Genomic DNA, 18,886 nt, shown 5'->3' with positions numbered 1-18,886 from the left:
AAAAGAGAATGACCTGAAAGACAACTCAGGTGTCTGTGGTGGGGAACGCCAAGGGACTTCCAAACTGAGGGGAAAACTCACCCCCAGGGTTTGCTCTGGCCAGAGCTGGAAAATTTTGTGAGGGAAATTCCTTCGCAGAACACAGGGGACAGGAGAAGTGATCAGGTTCTCTGGCCCAGTGCACTTCCCACCCAGACACAAGAGGAAAGAAAATTGCCTACGGAAGAGTTCCGCGGAAGGGCTTGAGATGAGAAATGTGCGCCCTCCGGAACACTTTTCCAGTCCGCGGATCTCCAAGCTCCGCCGTGACAGGCGTCAAAAACTTCAGGATGCGGTGGGGACCTGACCACCGATGACACAACTTGGCAGCTCTCTTGTCCACAGCCGAACTGGCCGGATGAGCTTTACAAAACACCAAATCCCCCACCTGGAAAGGGTTGTCAACTCTACCACGATTGTGCTTCCTCCGGACCAATTCCCTAGCTCTGATCAAATTTCTCCTGGCCGCTTGCCAAGTTGCCTTGACATCAGCCGCACCAGGAGGTGGCAGAAGGTCGCCAATTCCCCACACATTCGCTAACGGGTTGTTAGGCGGATAGCCTAGAAACAGCTCGAAAGGGACCGCCTTGTGACTCTCATGGTGAGCAGTATTGAAGGCAAACTGAAGCCAAGGGAGTTCCTGATCCCAGGTGGTCTGCTTGTCAGCATGGAAAGCTATGAGAGCGGAGCGAAGATTGCGATTGAACCTTTCAGCATGAGAAGGCTGTGGATAGTACGGGGAAGTAGTCACATGGCGGATACCGTGCCCAAAGCACATTCTTTTGAACAGATGGGAAACAAACTGTGTTCCGTTGTCGGAAACAATGGTGGCGGGTATTCCAAAATGTTGGAAGAGGTGTGTTCGAAGTACCTGCACGGTGAGCTGTGCAGTGGCATTCCTTAAGGGGAAAAGCCAACAAAACTTGGAGAAGGCATCCACACAAACAAGTAGGAACTTATTTCCTGACTTGCTACGCGGGAGAGGCCCTACATAGTCAATGAAAACCTTCTCCAAAGGTCTTTCCGCCACCTCAGATGACAACAAACCAAACTTGGTGTTTTGAGCGGGCTTGCTCAGTGAGCACGTTTGACAAGAACGCACCCTAGCAGCAAGGTCCCGATCCATACCCTTCCAGATGAACATTTCCCTAACCTTCGCAATGGTCTTGTGGATACCTAAATGCCCACCCACAGGAGAAGAATGAAAATACTCAAAGACCATAGGAATAAGAAGACTAGGCAGCACAACTTTAGGTTTACCTCGCTGCCGAGCTCGACAGCAAAGGGCACCCTGGGACAGGAAATATGGGGGGTGGGCTCCCCCATTTTGAAGCTCACCAATGATCTTTGCCAGCTCAGGATCCTTCAGCTGATGGGGAATGAAATCAGAAAAGGCGAGTGGAAAATCCAAGAGCACGGCACAACCCGGTTGCTCTTGGTCAGAAGGATGATCGTCGGGTGAATGGTACATCCTAGATAGTGTGTCCGCAATCACATTCTGAGTGCCTCGAACGTGTTGCACTTGGAACTTAAGGGACGATATTTGGACAACCCAACGACCAATTTTCCCAAGCTGGCGTGGATGTGCAAGAAGCCAAGAGAGTGCCTGGTTGTCGGTTTCCAATAAAAACTCTTTGTGCTCCAAAAAGCGTCTGAATTTATTGACTCCAAACACGACAGCCAAACACTCGAGTTCATACACAGAAGAGCTTTTCTTTTCGCAGGGACTCAAAGTGCGTGAGGCATACGCAATTGGCTGCCTAACACCATCCACCTCTTGTGACAACACAGCCGCAATTGCGACGGAGGAAGCATCAGTTTGCAGGACAAAGTTTTGATTGAAATCCGGCATCGCCAAAACAGGGGGCTGCATGATAGCCTCCTTGAGAAGGTCAAAAGACGTCTGCTGCGCTTCACCCCAGAAAAACTTGGCGCCCTTCTTCCGAAGCTCATTGAGAGGAGCCGCCAATTCAGCAACATTGGGGATGAAGCGTCGGTAAAAACCTACCATGCCGATGAACCTAGCAATACCCTTGACATCTCTGGGAGGAGGAAACTCCCTGATAGCCTGGGTTCTAGCGGGGTCGATGCAGACGCCTCTATGAGAGATAAGATGACCAAGGAACGAAATTTCCGGCTTTGCAAAACTAACCTTGTCAGGATTCACGGTAAGGCCAGCCCTATTCAATCTACTCATGACTTCTTCGAGATGAATCAGGTGATCTTCGAAACTCTCACTGTACACCAAGAGATCGTCGAGGTAATTGAACACAAACTTAAACTTGACATCATGAAAGATGGAATCAAGGAGTCTGGTGAGAGTCTGGGCCCCCACAGCAAGACCCATCGGAACTCTTGTGAACTGATACAAATTCCACGGAACGCAAAAAGCAGTGAGAGGTCGAGACTCAGGTTTCAAAGGAATCTGATGATAGGCCTGATTCAGATCAAAAACAGAAAAATACTTGGCCTTACCGAACCAATCAAACGCAGAATGCAAATCGGGGAGAGGCACAGAGTCGATTTCAATTTGCGCATTCAATTTGCGATAGTCCAGGACCATTCGGGACTTGCCATTGGGCTTTGGGACGAGAAAAGCTGGACTAGCGTAGCTCGAACGGGAAGGTTCAATGACACCATTTTCCAGAAGTTCGTCAATGATTTTTCTGAGTGTTTCCATTTTGGGTGGAGCTAATTTGTATGGGTGAGAGCGAACGGGACGGGTATCTGTCAGACGAATCTCGTACTCTAACAGGTTAGTGACTCCGAGCTTTGGCGTCAGCACATCTGGGAAACGAGAACACAAGGTTCTGATGGCTTCAGCCTCGCAAGTAGTCAGATGCCCTAACGGATCAATTGTTGGCTTGCTGGGTATCTCAGGCTCGACTACCGCAGCACCACCACCAATTTCATCAGCAAAAGATATTAATACCCGTCTCGCAAATCGGAAAAAACACTGACCTCTGCCTAAATCCAAAATTAGGCCAGTGTGCTTGATAAAATCCGCTCCCAAAATGACAGGGAAACAAAGGTCCTTAGCCACCCAAAAACTCCAAACCCAGGAAAAATGTTCAATTTTGAACTTGAAACGGGCTTCATAGATGATGGGAAGGGGTGAATTTGACGCAGTCCAGCAGATAGGGGTTTTTCGCTCAACTTGCTTGATGAGCCCAGATGATTTCAGTTTTTCAAAAAGGGACAGGGAAATGAGGCAACGGGCTGACCCAGAATCCACTAGGGCCTTCTGCACCGTGGAACCTATGAAGATGTTGAGACGTGGGCAAGTTGAGCGCGCCGCTTTCACGCCCATGGAAGCAAGGCCCGCAATCCCCCGCAGCAGAGGCTCGGTCACAGGCACAACACTCCCAGAAGGGGAGGCAACAGAAACATTAACAGGCTTTAACTTTGACTTACTTGAAAAAACGTTCAAATTATTGCTCTTAACTTTATTAACATCAACAACCTCACAGGGCTTTTCAGGCAAAATTTTCCCTTGCGGGTAACTCATGTTTTTGGGCCAAAACTCAAAACCCAACTTCTGGCGACAAAACCGCCTTATGTGCCCAGGTTGACCACAAGCAAAACAAACAATAGGCTGCCTCTGCCACTGCGGCGGTTCGGGACCCAACCCCATGGGTGCTACGACAGCATGTTGACCAATTGGGGAAAGATGCCCCGCTGCTTGGTCTCTTTGGAAATCAGCGTCCTGGACAGACCTAGAAATGATGGAGAGCCTGTCCAGATCCGCAAAAGATGATGGTCGTTGCGCAAAAACCAAACGGGAGCGTTCCTCAGGCTTCAACCCCTGAAGCACAATGTCGATGAGCTCAAGCTCACTGATCCCCAGTCGCAAGACACGTTCCACCATGCGAATGTCACCAAGATACTGACTGAGAGCTTCATCAAAGTTTTGCGGGCGAAACAACTTCTCAACCTTCAATTTCTCTTTGACTCTGAGGGGGACAAAGAGTTCAAGCACCTCACTGTGGAAGGTGTCAAAATCCACACCCCGTCTCAAACAATCTAACAGTCTGTCACTAAGAGGCCTCAGGCAGAACGGAACCAGCAATTCCATCACTACCGGGTCCGTCATACCCGGAAACTCTCTCAGGTACAATGCCTTCTCTAAAAATCCCAGCAAAGGTAACACTTCCAACCCATTGACTGGACAAAACCCACTTAAAACAGAAACAACAGGGTGAGGCAGTGGCGCAAACGAACTTTGAGTCTGCGCCCCTATCCCGCCCTGACACAACATTTCCAAACCCATCTTGCTCCCAGCCAGTATCAAACTCAACACATTCAACAAAAAACATCACTTGAGCACACAAAATCTAATCCCTAAGGCTTCTGGACGTTGATGCCTGCGCACCTGATGGGGCCCAAAAGAAGAACCTGCCCATTCATACCGCAAGTACCGCAAGAAAAACAACAACAAATGACCCACGAACGTACACACACACAAACACACACCGATACATACACTAGACAACACCTAACACTTGTGTGATGGGGTGTACACACAAATCTTTTTTTTTTTTTTTTTTTTTTGAGAAGTGACCATGCTTTTGACACTCTTGCTCCCGAAGGATGCAAGTAATTACGACCGATTCCACCCGGTGCCTCGGCCCAAGGGCGAGCTCCGAATAAAATGTGTTTACGCCCTATCACAACAACAAAAAGACCTTTTCCCAAAACTGCCAGGCCAGAACTCTCCAAGAAACCAATCCATCCACGGCCCTTCAAAAAAAATCAGAACGTGGACAGTGATCTCATCTCTAAGTATCCGAGTCGTGAAACCAAGTTTCACGACAAGGCACCCAGGACGCAACCAGCCAACCACGCTCTGCTACCAGATGAACCATGCCCTCGTGCCTGCACCCAGACTAACGAAATGGAAGCGTGATCCATGCGCAGGCCCGAGGAGCGGCTCACAAAACTTTACTTAACAAAATGAGAACCATGGATGGAGGTTCAAGAACAACACGCCATTTGAGAGAAACAAGCTGTAATAAACCATTTAAATGCACAACAACAAAACATTAACAATAATACATGAAACTCTCAATATACTTTAAACAATTTAGTCACCAATCTGGCCTACTCACTTACAATAATTTCTTTTAATCATTCAGAATATCAGAAGGATTTAATAAAAGTTTAACCTTTAATAAAAAATTTACCAAAATTAACAAATTATAACAAAAGATCAATATAATTCTTTTTAATATGCTTTTGAACTTGGTAACAAAAATAATTAGTTAGGGGCCCCCAAGAATTAAATACAGTAGAAAGATTTTAAAATTGAATAATTAGGCTAAAACGGTCAGATAAAATTTGAAACGGATAACAAAAATAGAACGCTGTGCTTATAACTAAATAACGAATAGGCTAATAAAATTTCAAGTTCATTTGGCAACAGCAATTAAATAACAAACAGGTGGTAACTTGCGGTAACCCTGGCGGTATCAGTCCTCAAGTGTGTGACACCGGAGGGCCATGAAGCTGGGCGGACAGCACCGGAGGGAAGAAGAAGCAGGGCGGAGAGGGGGCCATTATCCAGCGCCAGCCTAGTTGGAATATTCCTCTCCGCCAAGACTGATGTTGGTAAATCCAAGGTACTCCTCCGGGTTGACAGTTCACATGGGCCCCATCAAGGTGCCGGTGGCACTTGAGACTACTCCATGAAGAAGATTCACACTAACGGCCAAGAATAAAACTTAAAAGGCACTTTTATTATCCAAAAATATAAGATGTAAAAGGATAAAAATCTTCAGTGAAGTATTCAATTCCGACGTCTCGCAACCTCTGACACTTGGCGGTCGGAGTAATAAGAACAAGGCACAGCCTTGTTGAGGGTCGTGGGCAATAACAAATCGACACACTAAACTAGCCTACTATACAAAAAACACTTTGACCATTGATCATGAGTCGTGACATTCGCCGGTGGAATTAGTCACGGCTCACCTTAGATATACTTTGATACACTTAGATATACTTTGATACACTTTGATATACTTAGATATACTTTGATATACTTTGATACACTTAGATATACTTTTATACACTTAGATATACTTTTAAACACTTTGATACACTTAGATATACTTTTAAACACTTTGATACACTTAGATATACTTTGATACACTTATATATACTTTGACATACTTTGATGCACTTAGATATACTTTAATACACTTAGATATACTTTGATACACTTTGATACACTTAGATATACTTTGATATACTTTGATACACATTGATATACTTTGATATACTTTGATACACTTAGATATACTTTGATATACTTTGATACACTTAGATTTACTTTGATACACTTAGATATACTTTGATACACTTTGATATACTTTGATACACTTTGATACACTTAGATATACTTTGATACACTTAGATATACTTTGATACACTTTGATATACTTAGATACACTTTGATACACTTAGATAAACTTTGATACACTTAGACATACTTTGATACACTTAGATATAATTTGATATACTTTGACACCCTTAGATATACAGTACTTTAAAACACTTAGATATACTTTGATATACTTTGATACACTTATATAAACTTTGATACACTTAGTTATACTTTGATACACTTAGATACACTTAGATATACTTTGATACACTTAGATATACTTTGATACGTTTTGATACATTTAGATATACTTTGATACACTTAGATATACTTTGATATACTTTGATACACTTTGATACACTTAGATAAACTTTGATACACTTTGATACACTTAGATATACTTTGATACATTTAAATATACTTTGATACACTTAGATATACTTTGATACACTTAGATATACTTTGATATAATTTGATGCACTTAGATATACTTTAATACACTTAGATATACTTTGATACACTTTGATACACTTAGATATACTTTGATATACTTTGATACACATTGATATACTTTGATATACTTTGATACACTTAGATATACTTTGATATACTGTGATACACTTAGATTTATTTTGATACACTTAGATATACTTTGATACACTTTGATATACTTTGATACACTTTGATACCCTTAGATATACTTTGATACACTTATATATACTTTGACATACTTTGATGAACTTAGATATACTTTGATACACTTAGATATACTTTGATACACTTTGATATACTTTAATACACTTTGATACACTTAGATATTAGTTGATACACTTAGATATATTTAGATATACTTTGATACTCTTAAATATACTTTGATACATTTTGATACACTTATATATACTTTGATACACTTAGATATACTTTGATACACTTAGATATACTTTGATACACTTAGATATACTTTGATATACTTTGATACACTTAGATAAACTTTGATACACTTAGATATAATTTGATACACTTAGATACACTTAGATACACTTTGATACACTTAGATATACTTTGATATAATTTGATACACTTTGATACACTTAGATAAACTTTGATACACTTAGATATACTTTGATACACTTAGATATACTTTGATACATTTTGATACAATTAGATATACTTTGATACACTTAGATACACTTTGATATACTTTGATACACTTTGATACCCTTAGATATACTTTGATACACTTATATATACTTTGACATACTTTGATGAACTTAGATATACTTTGATAGACTTAGATATACTTTGATACACTTAGATATACTTTGATACACTTAGATATACTTTGATATACTTTGATACATTTTGATACATTTAGATATACTTTGATACACTTAGATATACTTTGATATACTTTGATACACTTAGATTTACTTTGATACACTTAGATATACTTTGATACACTTAGATATACTTTGATACACTTTGATATACTTTGATACACTTTGATACACTTAGATATACTTTGATACACTTAGGTATACTTTGATACACTTAGATATACTTTGATATACTTTGACACACTTAGATATACTTTGATACACTTAGATATACTTTGACACCCTTAGATATACTTTGATACACTTAGATATACTTTGATACACTTAGATATACTTTGACACCCTTAGATATACTTTGATACACTTAGATATACTTTGATACACTTTGATATACTTAGATATACTTTGATATACTTTGATACACTTAGATATACTTTTATACACTTAGATATACTTTTAAACACTTTGATACACTTAGATATACTTTTAAACACTTTGATACACTTAGATATACTTTGATACACTTATATATACTTTGACATACTTTGATGCACTTAGATTTACTTTGATACACTTAGATATACTTTGATACACATTGATATACTTTGATACACTTTGATACACTTAGATATACTTTGATACACTTATATATACTTTGATACACTTAGATATACTTTGATACACTTAGATATACTTTGATACACTTTGATATACTTAGATACACTTTGATACACTTAGATAAACTTTGATACACTTAGACATACTTTGATACACTTAGATATAATTTGATATACTTTGACACCCTTAGATATACAGTACTTTAAAACACTTAGATATCCTTTGATATACTTTGATACACTTATATAAACTTTGATACACTTAGTTATACTTTGATACACTTAGATACACTTAGATATACTTTGATACACTTAGATATACTTTGATACGTTTTGATACATTTAGATATACTTTGATACACTTAGATATACTTTGATATACTTTGATACACTTTGATACACTTAGATAAACTTTGATACACTTTGATACACTTAGATATACTTTGATACACTTAGATATACTTTGATACATTTAAATATACTTTTATACACTTAGATATACTTTGATACACTTAGATATACTTTGATATAATTTGATGCACTTAGATATACTTTAATACACTTAGATATACTTTGATACACTTTGATACACTTAGATATACTTTGATATACTTTGATACACATTGATATACTTTGATATACTTTGATACACTTAGATATACTTTGATATACTGTGATACACTTAGATTTATTTTGATACACTTAGATATACTTTGATACACTTTGATATACTTTGATACACTTTGATACCCTTAGATATACTTTGATACACTTATATATACTTTGACATACTTTGATGAACTTAGATATACTTTGATACACTTAGATATACTTTGACATACTTTGATGAACTTAGATATACTTTGATACACTTAGATATACTTTGATACACTTTGATATACTTTAATACACTTTGATACACTTAGATATTAGTTGATACACTTAGATATATTTAGATATACTTTGATACATTTTGATACACTTATATATACTTTGATACACTTAGATATACTTTGATACACTTAGATATACTTTGATACACTTAGATATACTTTGATACACTTAGATATACTTTGATATACTTTGATACACTTAGATAAACTTTGATACACTTAGATATAATTTGATACACTTAGATACACTTAGATACACTTTGATACACTTAGATATACTTTGATATAATTTGATACACTTTGATACACTTAGATAAACTTTGATACACTTAGATATACTTTGATACACTTAGATATACTTTGATACATTTTGATACAATTAGATATACTTTGATACACTTAGATATACTTTGATATACTTTAATACACTTTGATAGACTTAGATAAACTTTGATACACTTAGATATACTTTGATACACTTAGATATAATTTGATATACTTTGACACCCTTAGATATACAGTAATTTGATACACTTAGATATACTTTGATACACTTATATAAACTTTGATACACTTAGTTATACTTTGATACACTTAGATACACTTAGATATACTTTGATACACTTAGATATACTTTGATACATTTTGATACATTTAGATATACTTTGATACACTTAGATATACTTTGATATACTTTGATACACTTTGATACACTTAGATAAACTTTGATACACTTTGATACACTTAGATATACTTTGATACACTTAGATATACTTTGATACATTTTGATACATTTAGACATACTTTGATACACTTAGATATACTTTGATATACTTTTATACACTTAGATTTACTTTGATACACTTAGATTTACTTTGATACACTTAGATACACTTAGATATACTTTGATACACTTAGATATACTTTGATACATTTTGATACATTTAGATATACTTTGATACACTTAGATATACTTTGATATACTTTGATACACTTTGATACACTTAGATAAACTTTGATACACTTAGATATACTTTGATACACTTTGATATACTTTGATACTCTTTGACACACTGTGATATTCGTTGATACACTTATATATACTTTGATACACTTAGATATACTTTGATATTCTTTGATACACTTTGATACACTTAGATATACTTTGATACAGTTAGATATACTTTGATATACTGTGATACACTTAGATTTATTTTGATACACTTAGATATACTTTGATACACTTTGATATACTTTGATACACTTTGATACCCTTAGATATACTTTGATACACTTATATATACTTTGACATACTTTGATGAACTTAGATATACTTTGATAGACTTAGATATACTTTGATACACTTAGATATACTTTGATACACTTAGATATACTTTGATATACTTTGATACACTTAGATAAACTTTGATACACTTAGATATAATTTGATACACTTAGATACACTTTGATACACTTAGATATACTTTGATACATTTTGATACAATTAGATATACTTTGATATACTTTGATACACTTTGATAGACTTAGATAAACTTTGATACACTTAGATATACTTTGATACACTTAGATATAATTTGATATACTTTGACACCCTTAGATATACAGTAATTTGATACACTTAGATATACTTTGATATACTTTGATACACTTATATAAACTTTGATACACTTAGTTATACTTTGATACACTTAGATACACTTAGATATACTTTGATACACTTAGATATACTTTGATACATTTTGATACATTTAGATATACTTTGATACACTTAGATATACTTTGATATACTTTGATACACTTAGATAAACTTTGATACACTTTGATACACTTAGATATACTTTGATACACTTAGATATACTTTGATACATTTTGATACATTTAGATATACTTTGATACACTTAGATATACTTTGATATACTTTGATACACTTAGATTTACTTTGATACACTTAGATTTACTTTGATACACTTAGATATACTTTGATACACTTTGATATACTTTGATACACTTTGATACACTTAGATATACTTTGATACACTTAGATATACTTTGATACACTTAGATATACTTTGATATACTTTGACACACTTTGATATACTTTGATACACTTAGATATACTTTGACACCCTTAGATATACTTTGATACACTTAGATATACTTTGATACACTTTGATACACTTAGATATACTTTGATATACTTTGATACACTTAGATATACTTTTATACACTTAGATATACTTTTTAACACTTTGATACACTTAGATATACTTTAATACACTTATATATACTTTGACATACTTTGATGCACTTAGATATACTTTAATACACTTAGATATACTTTAAAACACTTTGATACACTTAGATATACTTTGATATACTTTGATACACATTGATATACTTTGATATACTTTGATACACTTAGATATACATTGATATACTTTGATACACTTAGATTTACTTTGATACACTTAGATTTACTTTAATACACTTAGATTTACTTTGATACACTTTGATATACTTTGATAAACTTTGATATTCGTTGATACACTTATATATACTTTGATACACTTAGATATACTTTGATATACTTTGATACACTTTGATACACTTAGATAAACTTTAATACACTTAGATATACTTTGATACACTTAGATATACTTTGATATACTTTGACACCCTTAGATATACTTTGATACACTTAGATATACTTTGACACCCTTAGATATACTTTGATACACTTAGATATACTTTGATACACTTTGATACACTTAGATATACTTTGATATACTTTGATACACTTAGATATACTTTTATACACTTAGATATACTTTTAAACACTTTGATACACTTAGATATACTTTGATACACTTATATATACTTTGACATACTTTGATGCACTTAGATATACTTTAATACACTTAGATATACTTTGATACACTTTGATACACTTAGATATACTTTGATATACTTTGATACACATTGATATACTTTGATATACTTTGATACACTTAGATATACTTTGATATACTTTGATACACTTAGATTTTTTTTTATACACTTAGATATACTTTGATACACTTTGATGAACTTAGATATACTTTGATAGACTTAGATATACTTTGATACACTTAGATATACTTTGATACACTTAGATATACTTTGATATACTTTGATACATTTTGATACATTTAGATATACTTTGATACACTTAGATATACTTTGATATACTTTGATACACTTAGATTTACTTTGATACACTTAGATATACTTTGATACACTTAGATATACTTTGATACACTTTGATATACTTTGATACACTTTGATACACTTAGATATACTTTGATACACTTAGGTATACTTTGATACACTTAGATATACTTTGATATACTTTGACACACTTAGATATACTTTGATACACTTAGATATACTTTGACACCCTTAGATATACTTTGATACACTTAGATATACTTTGATACACTTAGATATACTTTGACACCCTTAGATATACTTTGATACACTTAGATATACTTTGATACACTTTGATATACTTAGATATACTTTGATATACTTTGATACACTTAGATATACTTTTATACACTTAGATATACTTTTAAACACTTTGATACACTTAGATATACTTTTAAACACTTTGATACACTTAGATATACTTTTAAACACTTTGATACACTTAGATATACTTTGATACACTTATATATACTTTGACATACTTTGATGCACTTAGATATACTTTAATACACTTAGATATACTTTGATACACTTTGATACACTTAGATATACTTTGATATACTTTGATACACATTGATATACTTTGATATACTTTGATACACTTAGATATACTTTGATATACTTTGATACACTTAGATTTACTTTGATACACTTAGATATACTTTGATACACTTTGATATACTTTGATACACTTTGATACACTTAGATATACTTTGATACACTTATATATACTTTGATACACTTAGATATACTTTGATACACTTAGATATACTTTGATACACTTTGATATACTTAGATACACTTTGATACACTTAGATAAACTTTGATACACTTAGACATACTTTGATACACTTAGATATAATTTGATATACTTTGACACCCTTAGATATACAGTACTTTAAAACACTTAGATATACTTTGATATACTTTGATACACTTATATAAACTTTGATACACTTAGTTATACTTTGATACACTTAGATACACTTAGATATACTTTGATACACTTAGATATACTTTGATAGGTTTTGATACATTTAGATATACTTTGATACACTTAGATATACTTTGATATACTTTGATACACTTTGATACACTTAGATAAACTTTGATACACTTTGATACACTTAGATATACTTTGATACACTTAGATATACTTTGATACATTTAAATATACTTTGATACACTTAGATATACTTTGATACACTTAGATATACTTTGATATAATTTGATGCACTTAGATATACTTTAATACACTTAGATATACTTTGATACACTTTGATACACTTAGATATACTTTGATATACTTTGATACACATTGATATACTTTGATATACTTTGATACACTTAGATATACTTTGATATACTGTGATACACTTAGATTTATTTTGATACACTTAGATATACTTTGATACACTTTGATATACTTTGATACACTTTGATACCCTTAGATATACTTTGATACACTTATATATACTTTGACATACTTTGATGAACTTAGATATACTTTGATACACTTAGATATACTTTGATACACTTTGATATACTTTAATACACTTTGATACACTTAGATATTAGTTGATACACTTAGATATATTTAGATATACTTTGATACTCTTAAATATACTTTGATACATTTTGATACACTTATATATACTTTGATACACTTAGATATACTTTGATACACTTAGATATACTTTGATACACTTAGATATACTTTGATATACTTTGATACACTTAGATAAACTTTGATACACTTAGATATAATTTGATACACTTAGATACACTTAGATACACTTTGATACACTTAGATATACTTTGATATAATTTGATACACTTTGATACACTTAGATAAACTTTGATACATTTAGATATACTTTGATACACTTAGATATACTTTGATACATTTTGATACAATTAGATATACTTTGATACACTTAGATATACTTTGATATACTTTAATACACTTTGATAGACTTAGATAAACTTTTATACACTTAGATATACTTTGATACACTTAGATATAATTTGATATACTTTGACACCCTTAGATATACAGTAATTTGATACACTTAGATATACTTTGATACACTTATATAAACTTTGATACACTTAGTTATACTTTGATACACTTAGATACACTTAGATATACTTTGATACACTTAGATATACTTTGATACATTTTGATACATTTAGATATACTTTGATACACTTAGATATACTTTGATATACTTTGATACACTTTGATACACTTAGATAAACTTTGATACACTTTGATACACTTAGATATACTTTGATACACTTAGATATACTTTGATACATTTTGATACATTTAGATATACTTTGATACACTTAGATATACTTTGATATACTTTTATACACTTAGATTTACTTTGATACACTTAGATTTACTTTGATACACTTAGATACACTTAGATATACTTTGATACACTTAGATATACTTTGATACATTTTGATACATTTAGATATACTTTGATACACTTAGATATACTTTGATATACTTTTATAAATTTAGATTTACTTTGATACACTTAGATAAACTTTGATACACTTTGATACACTTAGATATACTTTGATACACTTTGATATACTTTGATACTCTTTGACACACTGTGATATTCGTTGATACACTTATATATACTTTGATACACTTAGTTATACTTTGATATTCTTTGATAAACTTTGATACACTTAGATATACTTTGATACAGTTAGATATACTTTGATATACTGTGATACACTTAGATTTATTTTGATACACTTAGATATACTTTGATACACTTTGATATACTTTGATACACTTTGATACCCTTAGATATACTTTGATACACTTATATAAACTTTGATACACTTAGTTATACTTTGATACACTTAGATACACTTAGATATACTTTGATACACTTAGATATACTTTGATTCATTTTGATACATTTAGATATACTTTGATACACTTAGATATACTTTGATATACTTTGATACACTTTGATACACTTAGATAAACTTTGATACACTTTGATACACTTAGATATACTTTGATACACTTAGATATACTTTGATACATTTTGATACATTTAGATATACTTTGATACACTTAGATATACTTTGATATACTTTTATACACTTAGATTTACTTTGATACACTTAGATTTACTTTGATACACTTAGATACACTTAGATATACTTTGATACACTTAGATATACTTTGATACATTTTGATACATTTAGATATACTTTGATACACTTAGATATACTTTGATATACTTTTATAAATTTAGATTTACTTTGATACACTTAGATAAACTTTGATACACTTTGATACACTTAGATATACTTTGATACACTTTGATATACTTTGATACTCTTTGACACACTGTGATATTCGTTGATACACTTATATATACTTTGATACACTTAGTTATACTTTGATATTCTTTGATAAACTTTGATACACTTAGATATACTTTGATACAGTTAGATATACTTTGATATACTGTGATACACTTAGATTTATTTTGATACACTTAGATATACTTTGATACACTTTGATATACTTTGATACACTTTGATACCCTTAGATATACTTTGATACACTTATATATACTTTGACATACTTTGATGAACTTAGATATACTTTGATAGACTTAGATATACTTTGATACACTTAGATATACTTTGATACACTTAGATATACTTTGATATACTTTGATACACTTAGATAAACTTTGATACACTTAGATATAATTTGATACACTTAGATACACTTAGATACACTTTGATACACTTAGATATACTTTGATACATTTTGATACAATTAGATATACTTTGATATACTTTGATACACTTTGATAGACTTAGATAAACTTTGATACACTTAGATATACTTTGATACACTTAGATATAATTTGATATACTTTGACACCCTTAGATATACAGTAATTTGATACACTTAGATATACTTTGATACACTTATATAAACTTTGATACACTTAGTAATACTTTGATACACTTAGATACACTTAGATATACTTTGATACACTTAGATATACTTTGATACATTTTGATACATTTAGATATACTTTGATACACTTAGATATACTTTGATATACTTTGATACATTTAGATATACTTTGATATACTTTGATACACATTGATATACTTTGATATACTTTGATACACTTAGATATACTTTGATATACTTTGATACACTTAGATTTTTTTTGATACACTTAGATATACTTTGATACACTTTGATGAACTTAGATATACTTTGATAGACTTAGATATACTTTGATACACTTAGATATACTTTGATACACTTAGATATACTTTGATATACTTTGATACATTTTGATACATTTAGATATACTTTGATACACTTAGATATACTTTGATATACTTTGATACACTTAGATTTACTTTGATACACTTAGATATACTTTGATACACTTAGATATACTTTGATACACTTTGATATACTTTGATACACTTTGATACACTTAGATATACTTTGATACACTTAGGTATACTTTGATACACTTAGATATACTTTGATATACTTTGACACACTTAGATATACTTTGATACACTTAGATATACTTTGACACCCTTAGATATACTTTGATACACTTAGATATACTTTGATACACTTAGATATACTTTGACACCCTTAGATATACTTTGATACACTTAGATATACTTTGATACACTTTGATATACTTAGATATACTTTGATATACTTTGATACACTTAGATATACTTTTAAACACTTTGATACACTTAGATATACTTTGATACACTTATATATACTTTGACATACTTTGATGCACTTAGATATACTTTAATACACTTAGATATACTTTGATACACTTTGATACACTTAGATATACTTTGATATACTTTGATACACATTGATATACTTTGATATACTTTGATACACTTAGATTTACTTTGATACACTTAGATATACTTTGATACACTTTGATATACTTTGATACACTTTGATACACTTAGATATACTTTGATACACTTAGATATACTTTGATACACTTAGATATACTTTGATACACTTTGATATACTTAGATACACTTTGATACACTTAGATAAACTTTGATACACTTAGACATACTTTGATACACTTAGATATAATTTGATATACTTTGACACCCTTAGATATACAGTACTTTAAAACACTTAGATATACTTTGATATACTTTGATACACTTATATAAACTTTGATACACTTAGTTATACTTTGATACACTTAGATACACTTAGATATACTTTGATACACTTAGATATACTTTGATACGTTTTGATACATTAAGATATACTTTGATACACTTAGATATACTTTGATATACTTTGATACACTTTGATACACTTAGATAAACTTTGATACACTTTGATACACTTAGATATACTTTGATACACTTAGATATACTTTGATACATTTAAATATACTTTGATACACTTAGATATACTTTGATATACTTTGATACACATTGATATACTTTGATATACTTTGATACACTTAGATTTACTTTGATACACTTAGATATACTTTGATACACTTTGATATACTTTGATACACTTTGATACACTTAGATATACTTTGATACACTTAGATATACTTTGATACACTTAGATTTACTTTGATACACTTTGATATACTTAGATACACTTTGATACACTTAGATAAACTTTGATACACTTAGACATACTTTGATACACTTAGATATAATTTGATATACTTTGACACCCTTAGATATACAGTACTTTAAAACACTTAGATATACTTTGATATACTTTGATACACTTATATAAACTTTGATACACTTAGTTATACTTTGATACACTTAGATACACTTAGATATACTTTGATACACTTAGATATACTTTGATACGTTTTGATACATTAAGATATACTTTGATACACTTAGATATACTTTGATATACTTTGATACACTTTGATACACTTAGATATACTTTGATATACTTTGATACACTTAGATATACTTTTATACACTTAGATATACTTTTTAACACTTTGATACACTTAGATATACTTTAATACACTTATATATACTTTGACATACTTTGATGCACTTAGATATACTTTAATACACTTAGATATACTTTAAAACACTTTGATACACTTAGATATACTTTGATATACTTTGATACACATTGATATACTTTGATATACTTTGATACACTTAGATATACATTGATATACTTTGATACACTTAGATTTACTTTGATACACTTAGATTTACTTTAATACACTTAGATTTACTTTGATACACTTTGATATACTTTGATAAACTTTG

This window comes from Macrosteles quadrilineatus, unplaced genomic scaffold (assembly GCF_028750875.1).
Source record: "Macrosteles quadrilineatus isolate MER2022 unplaced genomic scaffold, UCM_ALF_1.0 Scaffold_26__1_contigs__length_1644609, whole genome shotgun sequence".
Classification (NCBI taxonomy): domain Eukaryota; kingdom Metazoa; phylum Arthropoda; class Insecta; order Hemiptera; family Cicadellidae; genus Macrosteles; species Macrosteles quadrilineatus.
This window is presented reverse-complemented; position numbering follows the sequence as displayed.